The 14,230-nt window shown below is 41.1% G+C and overlaps 6 non-coding genes across 6 annotated transcripts; all 6 read left to right on the top strand.

The window, feature by feature from the left end:
- The first annotated feature begins 8,236 nt into the window (after nt 1-8,236).
- On the top strand, nt 8,237-8,309 carry Trnar-acg (transfer RNA arginine (anticodon ACG)). The gene has a single exon. It is a non-coding gene; the product is annotated as a tRNA-Arg (tRNA).
- A 354-nt stretch (nt 8,310-8,663) lies between these two features.
- On the top strand, nt 8,664-8,736 carry Trnar-ucg (transfer RNA arginine (anticodon UCG)). Its single transcript has one exon. It is a non-coding gene; the product is annotated as a tRNA-Arg (tRNA).
- A 1,653-nt stretch (nt 8,737-10,389) lies between these two features.
- On the top strand, nt 10,390-10,462 carry Trnar-acg (transfer RNA arginine (anticodon ACG)). Its single transcript has one exon. It is a non-coding gene; the product is annotated as a tRNA-Arg (tRNA).
- A 353-nt stretch (nt 10,463-10,815) lies between these two features.
- On the top strand, nt 10,816-10,888 carry Trnar-ucg (transfer RNA arginine (anticodon UCG)). The gene has a single exon. It is a non-coding gene; the product is annotated as a tRNA-Arg (tRNA).
- A 1,649-nt stretch (nt 10,889-12,537) lies between these two features.
- On the top strand, nt 12,538-12,610 carry Trnar-acg (transfer RNA arginine (anticodon ACG)). Its single transcript has one exon. It is a non-coding gene; the product is annotated as a tRNA-Arg (tRNA).
- A 354-nt stretch (nt 12,611-12,964) lies between these two features.
- Trnar-ucg (transfer RNA arginine (anticodon UCG)) lies at nt 12,965-13,037 on the top strand. The gene has a single exon. It is a non-coding gene; the product is annotated as a tRNA-Arg (tRNA).
- Nucleotides 13,038-14,230: the final 1,193 nt, after the last annotated feature.

Below are 14,230 nucleotides of genomic sequence, written 5' to 3'. Positions count from 1 at the left end.
TGAGAAGGTTGGCTTCAGACATAGAGCTGAGCAGCGATTGTAGATCAGTAAACGAGTCAGAGTCAGGTAGCTCGTTGAGAATTTTCTCGTAGTCGGGTGCCTTGTAGTTGACGTGTATAGGCGACAAAGGTAAGTTGAGTTGATGCACCTGCACATGTTCGTGCGATATAGTATAGTTGTGATAAAGGACAGTGTGTCCCAGAACTCGGAAGACAAAACTTCTTGCTGGTCGATACGATTCCAGCAGGTGCACTCCCGGTAGGACAATGTTGTCTGAAATGAGTTGGCCGTATTGACTGTGGCCGTTTTGATCGCGATATTTGATAAGAGGACGTTGACTGAATGCGTTTCGGTACGCAAGTGACGGTAAGACTGTACCGTTGATAGAGTGACATGCTGCTCTGGACATAAAATCTCCAAGGCTGGAACCCATGGTTTGATGTCCAAGAGTAGTAGTGAGTATCTCAGTAGGGAAGATCTTCCCAATTGCTTTGTAGAGTGTGCCAATTAGCTTCGTGAGTTGGCAATGTAGGAACTTGTTCTCTTCGTTGAAGGTAGTGAGAACTTCTGAAATAAGGTCGTCCTGTTGCGTGTCGAAGGTTGCAAAAAGTCGCTCGAATTGAGAGTATGGCGTTCGAAAAGGGGCACGCCTTAGCCGGTTAGGACGAAAAAGAGCGAGTCTGTCGAGCTCTGTACATTGTTGGTAGCGAAAGATAAAGTTGTTGTTGTCGCAGTGAATATGTTTGCCATAGCAGGTTTTCGCACGAGAGGAGCATTTCCTCCAGTGATGTACCGAGATCCCGAGATCAGGTAAGGAAACTCTATATAAGGACGTAGAGTTGTAATGGAGGAGCATCTTGTGAGTCCCGAGAGGCTTGGTTGGTGGGCAGTTGATATGCGAAGGTACTCGCCATATAAACATACGATTGCCCGTTAAGCAGTATCCACGCCCGATTGAGCACGATGCAAGAGATCCAAGAGACGACGTCATTGTGTCCGTGACGTAATCGTAGTAAATTGTAGTGTGAAACAAGAAGTCGTTGGTTACTGTTCCAGAAGCTGAAGTCGGCCAGACAAACTTATAATGGACTGCATTGTGTGTTGAGTACGCCGCAGGGTTAGACAGGATCAGCGGTCCATGTGATGAAACTTTGGTTTTATTCCACGACGAACATTCCGGGTTGTACGGTGGGTGTGCGTCAAAGGTGTTGGCCGATTTTTGATAACTCCCAAAAAAGAAGTAAGTAGTGCTCCAGGAAGTAATCTGTGAAGTGCAAACTGTTGCAGGAATCTTCTGGAGATGCAGATCTGGAGCAAACACGGTAGCCGAGCAGTTGTGTATGGAGAAGGGTGTCTGCGTTTGACAATGTATGTCGTCATCAAAGGTATATAACCCAAGAGAATGCGAACGCTGACATAACAGAAATTTCTGTGTGTCCGGATGAAGATTCGTCTGAGCGGCGGATGTGAACACAAAGAAACACGTAAGCAGCAGACAAACGAACATGTTGTGTTTTCAGTCAGAGAAACGTTTCGGTTGAATGATTTTGCGACCAGTCCGAGAAGTCTTTACAACTTCAGGCGGTTTTATAGAATCAGGAGCAGTGACAGTAGGTGGTGTTGTTTGCTGTTTTGCTGAAGTAGCGGAAACTGGCTGAGGAGCAGGATGTCGAGTCTGCAAAGAAAAATTTTGTTGATGCGAGGAGGATGATGGTGAGGGAGCATCAATATCAATTGTATAGCTAGGTTTGATACGGTCGAGTGAGACGCGATCCGGTTTGCCATGACGGGATATTACAAAATATTTTTCGTATCTTTCCAATACTGGAAAAGGACCAACATAAGGGCGTTCTAACGCACGTTTGACATGATCGCATCTAACATAAACGCGGTCACAATGTTTCAAATCCGGATGCACGTAGGACTGCATGAATTTTGTATGAGCGGTCGTTGGAGTAAACTGAAGGTCGTTGATGAAGTCTCGGTAGGCACCGAGGTAGCTGGATGTAGGAACTGCAGAGGCAAGCTTGGAATCAGAAAAGAAACCACCCGGGAGCCGTAAGGTGTGTCCAAAAGCTAACTCAGCAGGTGTACATTTCAAATCCTGAAGATAGCGATTACGCAGAGCCAAGACAATAAAACCCAATTTGTGAAACCAACGCTCAGGTTCGTCTGAACACTTGATGGCGCGCTTGATCTCTGCATTTGCACGTTCTGTAATTCCATTGGACATGGGGTGGTAAGCGGTTGTCAGTTTATGTTGAATACCAAGCAAGCGCATAATTTCCGCCCAAGCGGAACTTATGAAACATGGTCCACGATCACTTGTGAGGATGATTGGAACACCGACCAAGGAACACCAATGATTAACAAAGTAAGCAGCAACGGTTTCCGTGGTGGCATCAGGGATTGGTATGGCTTGAACGAAACGCGTATATCGGTCGATACACGTAAGGATGTATTTGTAACCGTGTGAAGTTGGAAGTGGTCCAATCAAGTCAACTGCAACATCAGAAAATCGTCCGTAGGGAATTTTAAATGTCCCCGGTGCGGTTTTTGTGTGGCGGAAAATTTTTCCTTCCTGGCAGTTTGGGCATTGTTGAACCCAGGTAGCGATTTGTTTACACATCCCTATCCATATAAATCTTTCCTTGATGAGCTTAATTGTGGCTTTTTTTCCAGGATGCGATAAATTATGTAAGTGCAGAAAGACTTGACGTTGGAAAGAGGAAGGAACCAGAACACGCTCTGCGTCAGTGGACACGTCACAAAGAATGGTAAAGTTATTATTGGGCAGCTTGCAGTCTTGAAGTTTGAGTGATGTTGTTGCGGTGCGTAGTCTTTGAATAGCAGGATCATTGGCTTGAGCTTGTGCTATTTTCTCATACTCTAACGGAGGCGGAAGATCGGAGAGAGTATTAATGTTGGGTGCCGAAGGTTGAGACCTTGACAAGAGGTCCGCCACAACATTGGCAGAGCCTTTGATGTGCTCAATGGTTGTTGTGTATTCTGAAACAAACAACAATTGCCGGAACTGTCTTGGAGAGTAATGTTCGGAGAGCTTACCGAGACTTGAAACCAAAGGGAGATGGTCTGTACGCAAAGTGAATTGTCGGCCTGTCAAGAAGTAGCGGAAATGACGTATTGACTTGTAAGCGGCCAACAGCTCTCTGTCAAAGCAACTGTATTTACGTTGACTTGCGTTTAGCTGTCTTGAAAAGAAGGCCAAAGGAACAAGTTGATTTCCTTGCAATTGCTCTAATGTCGCTCCAATACCGGTCAATGAAGCGTCAACTGTTAGATAAGTTGGAGCATGGAGTTTCGGAAACGCTAAAGTGCTAGCATTTGCAATAGCTTGTTTGCTGTTGGCGAAGGCGCGTTCGGCTTCGACATTCCATGTTAAAGGGGCCGCGCGTTTGCTGCGACTGTTCGGGACTAGCTTGTAAAGCGGTTGTAAAGTTGTGGAACAATGCTTCAGGAAACGAAAATAATAGCAATAAATTCCCAAGTAACGTTTCAGTTGTTTGCAGGTTTGTGGCTGTGGGTAATCAAGAATGGCCTGCACTTTTTCTTGAGTTGGTTGTAAACCTTCAGAATTTATGTGATGGCCAAGGTAGTCAAGAGACTTGCGGTTGAATTCACTTTTGTCTAAATTCAGCGTTAAGCCAAATTCCTCAAGACGTTGAAAAAGCAGCTTAAGATGTTCAAGATGTTCTGACAGGTTACTACTTCCAATGATGATATCATCGAGGTAAGCAAAGATTCCAAGGTGCTGAAGGGGACGTACCACTTCTCCTATAAGTCTGGAAAACGTCCGTGGAGCGCCGGACAAACCGAACGGAAGTCTTGTATATTCAAATTGTCCAAGAGGGCAAACAAACGCCGTTTTATGGACATCTTCTGGAGCCACTTTTATTTGATGAAATGCGTGTTGGAGATCACATTTAGAGAAGACAGTTTTACCATACAAAACATCGGAAAAACTATGTAAGAACGGAAGAGGATAACAGCTGTCGATTGTTTGTTTATTGACTAATTTATAATCAATGACAAGACGATATTTATTGCCAGAAGAGCCTTTAGGAACGAGCAAAGCCGGACTTCCATAAGGAGAATCACTGTAGCGGATAATTTCTCGCTCCAGCAAGCTGTCAATTTCTTTCTTCAAGATCTGCATTGTTTCTGGGCTATATCGACGTGGGCGCGCACGTACTGGCGAACCTGTGGTATGGATGTGGTGAACGATGGAATGTTTCACTGGTTTAACAGCTGACATGGGTTTTTGCAAGTCTGGAAATTGATGTAAAAGGTCTGCAACAGGATCTATTTGGTTGAGAATGGATATGCGAACAGGATCACTTTCAACAGGCTCTAACGTATATTGCTGTAGGTTCGGTACATCTATCAGAAGTTTGGCTTTAAGGTCCAAGACAAAGTTGTATTCAGTGAGGAAATCCAGCCCCAATATGCAAAAAGGTGTGTCCGCAAGCACAAATTCAAAGGGATAAGAAAAACGAGGGTGAAGAGAAACATTAAGCTGTGTAGTGCCATACGTAGTAATTGGCGTGCTGTTAGCAGCGAAAAGCGGAGTTTGCGGTTTGCAGTTTGATACGTCAGCTAAACTAGCGGACAAAAGAGAAGTTGCTGCCGCGCTATCTACATAAAAGTGAATACTATTGGCGTGATCATATACAGTTAACAAGGGGCAGCCTCTTTTTATAGTTGATGCGATCGACGGGACTGACGGGGTTAATGTTGCGTCGATCGCCACGCGTTTTTTGTTGGGCGGGATTGGTTTTCCCACATGCTACATGATGGGTGGCAGCGGCGCGCATCCCTACCGAAGCGGGCGTGGTAATAACATAAGCCATTAGAAGCATCAGACGCGCAAGGGTAACTGCTACGTTGGTAGTCTGGTTTCTGAAATGTGTGGGATGAATGTGAAAAATTATATTTACGTTTATTAGGAAAAAAGGAACCGTTTTGTCGGCGATTATCTCGATTAAAACCGTTGTTGCTGTATGATTTGTGAAACTGCCCATTGTTTGTGCGTGGTGATCGTTGTTGCCATGTTGAGTTAAATGAATTGCGTTGGTTTGGTGAATTATGGTTTGTGAAATTCGTATTTCTTTGCCCGGAACTCTTAGATTCATTGTTAGCGTTAGATTGTGTATAGCGCGGTGGTTTAGACAATTGAATTTGCTGTATTTGTGGTTGCATTGGGTAATCAATGTCATCCGTATCAGTGATAGCAAGAGAAATGTTGTGCGAAGATGTTTTTGGTTGCTTAAGCAACAAGATTTCGTGGGCTTTGCTTGCTAGGTTCTGGAGATCGCGGTTTTCCACGCTGGCTAACGCAATTGCGACGTCTGGTGGTAACGCTTTAAGAAATTTAGCACGAATTAGTTTGACAACTGGCGGAGTAAGATTCTCTTGACCTACCGCACTCATTAATTCGCGCATTAAATGTTTGGGGGACTGATCGTGCAGCGTCAGGTCCGCCAACAAAAAATCTAAATGGTCCTCACGTTTATCAAAGTTTCTCAAGATTTCATTGATCAATATGTCGTAGCAGTTCTGTGTCGACGCAGAAGGTAACCGAAGGAGCGCGAGGTCTTTCGCAGGAATTGCCTCTACCGCTAACAAGTAACGATTAGTTTGAGAAGTGATTTGATAGAGAGAAAATTTATGTTCAAGGTGAGAAATCCACGCTTCGGGATTGAATTTCCAAAAGGTAGGAAGTTTAACGTGTGAAAACAAATCGTTTCGCAAAGTATTGTTCTGTGGTTGCGTATTTGTCCGTAATTGGTTATTAGCACCCAGACCAGACGGTCCAGCAGTGCCATTATCGGGAGAATTTGCGGATTCCTCCCCGTTTTCGTTCGACATAGTTGTATTATTGCTTGACTCGTTGGAACGGTCGGTTGATCGTGTGCTCATGTGGTATTCTGTCTTAGCTTTGCCACTCACCGAAGTAACTTTTCGTTGTGTCGGCGCGGGTTGTGACATTTATCAAAATCGATAAAAAATGTTTTAGGCGGCGCAACGCAAAAATTGTTCACAATTGAACCAAAAAATACTTTACAACAAGAAAACTTTTATTTCAAACTGCAGCACAATGCAGCACAATAAGAATAGCTTAAGCTAAGTTAATAAGGTACAGGCCGATGAGCATGCATTACAAGCTATGGTTGCAACTAGTTGTATAAAAAGTGAAAAATCCACTTACCAGTGAAGAACGGCTGTGAGGATTGGAACGCGTCGTTTTTGACACAAGAACGTCGGTGGTTTATTAGAACGTCGGGTTGTCACTAGAACGTCGGTGGTCACCAGAAATGTAGAGGTTGGTAGTCTGTCGAGGTCGGGGTTGTTGGAATGCAGAGGTTTGATGCCGACAGATACAGATGCAGATGCAGAGTTTATCGGTCTTAGCTTACGTTATTGACTTAGTTAACCTACTACATTAGTATCTGACTCTATTGTTGCGTGCGGTTAGAATTCTCTAACCTTATTGACGGCGATGCGTTCTTATTATATTATGACAAATACCGTTTGCCAGAATGGCTTTTATTATAGGTGCTGTACACTTTCTCAATATTATAAATAACCGAGAACACAAGTCATGCGACTGTTTACACGATATCTACTGATTCAATCACCACGACTACAGTAGTACGGTATTACATATGTCTATAACTTCGCGTCTGTGACTGAGGTTCTGAGGCTCTGAGGGAGTCTCACACAAAAGTTCAAGCTTATAAAACGTGCTGCGATGTGGCGGAAATATATGACAAAAAAAGCATGAACATTTCAAAGCGTGTGAACGAGAAAATCGGTGCGTTTGCAATGCAAATTAAATTCGGCTAAGTTGGAAACAGTTACTTGGAAGCGACCTGGTAACGTACTAAATAAGGAGCTTTCACACGAAGTTATTCGTAGCAAGTTTTCAAACATACCAACGGTAGTTTGCAGTGTTCTGAAAAGGCAAGTTTTAAACTCCATTTACTAGCTGGAAAACTCTTTCATAAGAATGATGTGGCGGGACTGAAAGTTTAAAAACTCCAATTGTTCTGGAAAACACATTTCTATGAAAGACGTAAGGATTTTACAAAAGCCAGCCAAGCCGCCACAGTTTCGTATATGGAAATCAAATCGCGACGTTCCAAAAATATTTTGATGTTTATGCGCTCCATTTAGTCGATGTATGCTCGCCGGGCGTTGTGGCGCGCGCCTGTAATCCAGTTACTTGGAAGCTGGAGTTGTTGAACAACTTGAAACTGGGAATTGTGCGGTACTTGGACCTATGTCGAGCAGGTGTCCGCGCTAAGCTCAGCGTCAATATGGTCGTCTTATGGGAACGTAAGGTGTCCAGGTTGTCCAAGGAGGAACGAACCGGGTCAGGTCCGAAAGGGAGCAGCCAAAAGTTCCCGCGTTGACCAGTAGCGGGAAAGCACCGGTGAATAGGCCGAGTGCCGCAGCCCGGTTAATATAATTGGACTTAACTCTTTTTTTAAATCTTCCTGTTTCGTGTATGGTACATTGCTGACTTAATAACTTTGTACACAAATTGGGCCGTAAAACTTATTTCAATGCGTAAAAAACAAACTTCGAATATTAACATAAAAACAGTAGTTCTGTAAATGTACGAAAAGTTTCTCATCGCGTAAAGATAATATTACGAGTGCTATGTATGAAGGAAACGTATTTGTGAAAAAGTTATTCTTTTCTGAGTTTGTTAGACTCTTACGTAAGGTTTTTAAAATATGTTTACACCAATCAGGGGCAACATGGTCGGTTTTGTGTTTTGGCGTTGGAATTATCCTAGAAAATGAAGTGTTTAAAATTTCAAGATCGCGTGCAGGATGTAGGTAAAACTTGGCATGAGAAAGAAGAAAATTTGTATTTAAGTCCAAAATATCCACTCTATTTATTAATCCTATATACAGCGGGAGATAGAGGTATGTGAATTCTGTCATATACCACTATGTTGTAGTCGTAGGCATTCCTATAATTTGTATTCAAAAGGTAATCGCGACTGTATTCTTGGTAATTTTACTACACATTAAGTGAAAAAATGAGACATTGCACCCTTCTTCAAATATATACATCTCCTAAAACAAGCACCTTTACGTAACCAAAGTTTTGTTATGTATAAATGCATTTAAATTATTGAAATTGTAACTGAGGTAAATATATTTAAACTGGATTACGTAATCGACATTTTGTAAAAGCTTGTGGGTGCGTGGCGCAATGGATAACGCGTCTGACTACGGATCAGAAGATTCCAGGTTCGAATCCTGGCGCGCTCGTTCAAACTTTCTACGAATTCGTAGACAATCAAAACTAGTAAGATACTTTTACTTAGTTTTAAAATCCAAATATCTACCAGTTTCATTTACCGAGAAAGGATTTGAGACATATGAAGTTTATACTTGACGGACACGGGCAATCTGTTCCATGTGGTGAAATTGTTAGTTTAAGCAGGACTCAAGAGCACTTTTGCAAATAACTGGTGCAGGATCATCTGTGATGCATTTAACGAAATTTTCAGGTCAGTCCTGTACTTGTAAGGATTTGCAATGTGAACGAGATGCTGCACAAACGGATTCAGATTACACCAATCTCGTATTGATGTAAGTTACGTTCAATAATTTTCCTTAACAGGGCACGTAGCGTAATGGATAACGCGTCTGACTTCGGATCAGAAGATTGCAGGTTCGAGTCCTGCCGTGCTCGATTTCGAATGTATCCATTCGCAGTATAAACGCAACAAATTGGCTTATTCACACAATGTATATTTGTAAACATTGAGGAAGTTTTCCAAGAACCAAATTGGGATTTATTTGTTTCGTATATAGAAATCAAATCGCGACGTTCCAAAAATAATTTGATGTTTATACGCTCCATTTAGTGGCTGTAGGCTCGCCGGGCGTTGTGGCGCGCTCCTGTAATCCAGCTACTTGGAAGTTGGAGTTGTTGAACAACTTGAAACTGGGAAATGTGCGGTACTTGGACCTATGTCGAGTAGGTGTCCGCGCTAAGCTCAGCGTCAATATGGTCGTCTTATGGAAACTTAAGGTGTCCAGATTGTCTAAGGAGGAACGAACCGGGTCAGGTCCGAAAGGGAGTAGTTAAAAGTTTCCGCGTTGACCAGTAGCGGGACAGCACCCGTGAATAGGCCGAGTGTTGTAGCCCGGTTAATATAGTTGGACTCAACTCATTTTTGCTAAAAGCTTCCTGTTTCGTGCAGGGTACATTGCAGACTTACTTACTTTGTACACAAATTGGGCCTTAAAACTTGTTTTAAAGTTTAAAAAAGAAACTTCAAATATTTACATAAAAACAGTGGTTCTGTAAATGAACGAAAAGGTTCTCATCGCGTAAAGATAATATTACGAGTGCTATGTATGAAAGAAACGTATCTGTGAAAAACTTAAACTTTTCTGAGTTTGTTAGACTCTTACGTAAGGCTTTTAAAATATGTTTTAGCCAATCAGGGGCAATATGGTCGTTTTTGTGTTTTGGCGTTGGAATTATCCTAGAAAATGAATTGTTTCAAATTTTAAGATCGCCTTCAAGATGTACGTAAAATTTGGCATGAGTAGGAAGAAAATTTGTATTTCAGGAGGGGCTAAACACCAAAAATGCCATAAAATCTTTGTTTGTATTTTTATACTGTGATTTTACTGAAAGACTGGTTACTCAAAAAATTTTTTATGGGGCTCTCTGAAATTTTGCATGGCAATTTAGTATGCTTTGAACTACAATATCATTCCATAAAAAGCCATCAAAAAACATGATTCAAACGTTTTTTACAAAGACGCAAAATAAACACTAAAATTTTGGTCTAAAAATCGATCTTGGCTACTTTCATACTACTTTTTAGCCTAATTCTGCACGCGACCTGGGACATTGAAGCACGACAACTGCAAGGGTAGTTCCCAGGATTGAAAACATGCTGTTTTTCGATTGGCCTAAAGTACTATTTTAAAGCCCTACGTAGGAGTACAACAAATTCATAAAGATCTTAGTTTTTGGTGTTTGACGCCCCCTTAAGGTCAAAATATGCAATCTATATATTAATCCTATATACAGCGGGAGATAGAGGTATGTGAAATCTGTCGTATACCAGTATGGTGTAGTCGCAGGCATACCTATACTTTGTATGCAAAAAGTAATCGCGACTGTATTCTTGGTAATTTTACTACACATCAGGTCATAAAATCAGACTCTTGCCCCTTCTTCAAATATACACCGTACATCTCCTAAAACAAGCACCTTGACGTAACCAAAGTTTTGGTATGTACAAATGCATTTAAAGTTTTAAAATTTTAACTGAGGTAAATTCATTTAAATCGCATTACGAAATCGATATTTGTAAAAGCTTGTGGGTGCGTGGCGCAATGGATAACGCGTCTGACTACGGATCAGAAGTTTCCAGGTTCGAATCCTGGCGTGCTCGTTCAAACTTTCTACGAATCCGTAGACAATCAAAACTATTGAGAAACCTTTGCTTAGTTTTAAAATCCAAATATCTTCCAGTTTCATTTACCGAGAAAGGATTTGAGACATTGACGTTTATACTTGACGGACACGGGCAATCTCTTCCATGTGGTGAAATTGTTAGTTTAAGCAGAACTCAAGAGCACTTTTGCAAAGAGCTGGTGCAGGATGATCTTTCACGCATTTAACGAAATTTTCATGTCAGTCCTTTACTTGTAAGGATTTGCCATGTGAACGAGATGCTGCACAAACGGATTCAGATTACACCAATCTCGTATTGATGTAAATTACGTTGAATACTTTACTTTAACAGGGCACGTAGCGTAATGGATAACGCGTCTGACTTCGGATCAGAAGATTGCAGGTTCGAGTCCTGCCGTGCTCGATTTCGAATGTATCCAGTCGCAGTATAAACGCAAAACATTGGTTTATTCACACAATGTATATTTGTAAACATTGAGGCAGTTTTCAAAGAACCAAATTGGGATTTATTTGTTTCGTATATAGAAATCAAATCGCGACGTTCCAAAAATAATTTGATGTTTATACGCTCCCATTAGTGGCTGTAGGCTCGCCGGGCGTTGTGGCGCGCGCCTGTAATCCAGTTACTTGGAAGCTGGAGTTGTTGAACAACTTGAAACTGGGAAATGTGCGGTACTTGGACCTATGTCGAGCAGGTGTCCGCGCTAAGCTCAGCGTCAATATGGTCGTCTTATGGAAACTTAAGGTGTCCAGGTTGTCTAAGGAGGAACGAACCAGGTCAGGTCCGAAAGGGAGCAGCCAAAAGTTCCCACGTTGACCAGTAGCGGGACAGCACCCGTGAATAGGCCGAGTGTCGTAGCTCGGTTAATATAGTTGGACTCAACTCTTTTTTGCTGAAAGCTTCCTGTTTCGTGCATGGTACATTGCAGACTTAATTATTTCGTACACACATTGGGCCGTAAAACTTGTTTTAATGTGTAAAAAAGAAACTTCAAATATTTACATAAAAACAGTGGTTCTGTAAATGAACGAAAAGGTTCTCATCGCGTAAAGATAATATTACGAGTGCTATGTATGAAAGAAACGTATCTGTGAAAAACTTAAACTTTTCTGAGTTTGTTAGACTCTTACGTAAGGCTTTTAAAATATGTTTTAGCCAATCAGGGGCAATATGGTCGTTTTTGTGTTTTGGCCTTGGAATTATCCTAGAAAATGAATTGTTTCAAATTTTAAGATCGCCTTCCAGAGGTACGTAAAATTTGGCATGAGTAGGAAGAAAATTTGTATTTCAGGAGGGGCTAAACACCAAAAATGCCATAAAATCTTTGTTTGTATTTTTATACAGTGATTTTACTGAAAGACTGGTTACTCAAAAAATTTTTATGGGGCTCTCTGAAATTTTGCATGGCAATTTAGTATGCTTTGAACTATCATTCCATAAAAAGCCATCAAAAAACATGATTCAAACGTTTTTTACAAAGACGCAAAATAAACACTAAAATTTTGGTCTAAAAAATCGATCTTGGCTACTTTCATGCTACTTTTGAGCCTAATTCTGCACGCGACCTGGGACATTGAAGCACGCCAACTGCAAGGGTAGTTCCCAGGCTTGAAAACATGCTGTTTTTCGATTGGCCTAAAGTGCTATTTTAAAGCCCTACGGAGGAGTACAACAAATTCATAAAGATCTTAGTTTTTGGTGTTTGACGCCCCCTTAAGGTCGAAATATGCACTCTATATATTAATCCTATATACAACGAGAGATAGAGGTATGTGAAATCTGTCGTATACCAGTATGGTGTAGTCGCAGGCATACCTATACTTTGTATGCAAAAAATAATCGCGACTGTATTCTTGGTAATTTTACTACACATTAAGTCATAAAATCAGACTCTTGCCCCTTCTTCAAATATACACAGTACATCTCCTAAAACAAGCACCTTGACGTAACCAAAGTTTTGGTATGTACAAATGCATTTAAAGTATTGTAATTTTAACTGAGGTAAATTCATTTAAACCGTTTTACGAAATCTATATTTTGTAAAAACTTGTGGGTGCGTGGCGCAATGGATAACGCGTCTGACTACGGATCAGAAGATTCCAGGTTCGAATCCTGGCGCGCTCGTTCAAACTTTCTACGAATCCGTAGACAATCAAAACTAATAAGATACTTTTACTTAGTTTAAAAATCCAAATATCTACCAGTTTCATTTACCGAGAAAGGATTTGAGACATATGAAGTTTATACTTGACGGACACGGGCAATCTGTTCCATGTGGTGAAATTGTTAGTTTAAGCAGGACTCAAGAGCACTTTTGCAAATAACTGGTGCAGGATGATCTGTGATGCATTTAACGAAATTTTCAGGTCAGTCCTGTACTTGTAAGGATTTGCCATGTGAACGAGATGCTGCACAAACGGATTCAGATTACACCAATCTCGTATTGATGTAAGTTACGTTCAATAATTTTCCTTAACAGGGCACGTAGCGTAATGGATAACGCGTCTGACTTCGGATCAGAAGATTGCAGGTTCGAGTCCTGCCGTGCTCGATTTCGAATGTATCCATTCGCAGTATAAACGCAACAAATTGGCTTATTCACACAATGTATATTTGTAAACATTGAGGAAGTTTTCCAAGAACCAAATTGGGATTTATTTGTTTCGTATATGGAAATCAAATCGCGACGTTCCAAAAATAATTTGATGTTTATACGCTCCATTTAGTGGCTGTAGGCTCGCCGGGCGTTGTGGCGCGCGCCTGTAATCCAGTTACTTGGAAGTTGGAGTTGTTGAACAACTTGAAACTGGGAAATGTGCGGTACTTGGACCTATGTCGAGTAGGTGTCCGCGTTAAGCTCAGCGTCAATATGGTCGTCTTATGGAAACTTAAGGTGTCCAGATTGTCTAAGGAGGAACGAACCGGGTCAGGTCCGAAAGGGAGTAGTTAAAAGTTTCCGCGTTGACCAGTAGCGGGACAGCACCCGTGAATAGGCCGAGTGTTGTAGCCCGGTTAATATAGTTGGACTCAACTCATTTTTGCTAAAAGCTTCTTGTTTCGTGCATGGTACATTGCAGACTTACTTACTTTGTACACAAATTGGGCCTTAAAACTTGTTTTAAAGTTTAAAAAAGAAACTTCAAATATTTACATAAAAACAGTGGTTCTGTAAATGAACGAAAAGGTTCTCATCGCGTAAAGATAATATTACGAGTGCTATGTATGAAAGAAACGTATCTGTGAAAAACTTAAACTTTTCTGAGTTTGTTAGACTCTTACGTAAGGCTTTTAAAATATGTTTTAGCCAATCAGGGGCAATATGGTCGATTTTGTGTTTTGGCCTTGGAATTATCCTAGAAAATGAATTGTTTCAAATTTTAAGATCGCCTTCAAGACGTACGTAAAATTTGGCATGAGTAAGAAGAAAATTTGTATTTCAGGAGGGGCTAAACACCAAAAATGCCATAAAATCTTTGTTTGTATTTTTATACAGTGATTTTACTGAAAGACTGTTTGCTCAAAAAATCTTTTATGGGGCTCTCTGAAATTTTGCATGGCAATTTAGTATGCTTTGAACTACAATATCATTCCATAAAAAGCCATCAAAAAACATGATTCAAACGTTTTTTACAAAGACGCAAAATAAACACTAAAATTTTGGTCTAAAAATCGATCTTGGCTACTTTCATACTACTTTTTAGCCTAATTCTGCACGCGACCTGGGACATTGAAGCACGACAACTG

This window comes from Clavelina lepadiformis, chromosome 7 (genome assembly GCF_947623445.1).
Source record: "Clavelina lepadiformis chromosome 7, kaClaLepa1.1, whole genome shotgun sequence".
Classification (NCBI taxonomy): domain Eukaryota; kingdom Metazoa; phylum Chordata; class Ascidiacea; order Aplousobranchia; family Clavelinidae; genus Clavelina; species Clavelina lepadiformis.
The sequence above is the reverse complement of the archived record's forward strand: the minus strand, read 5'-3'. Positions and strand labels throughout refer to the sequence as shown.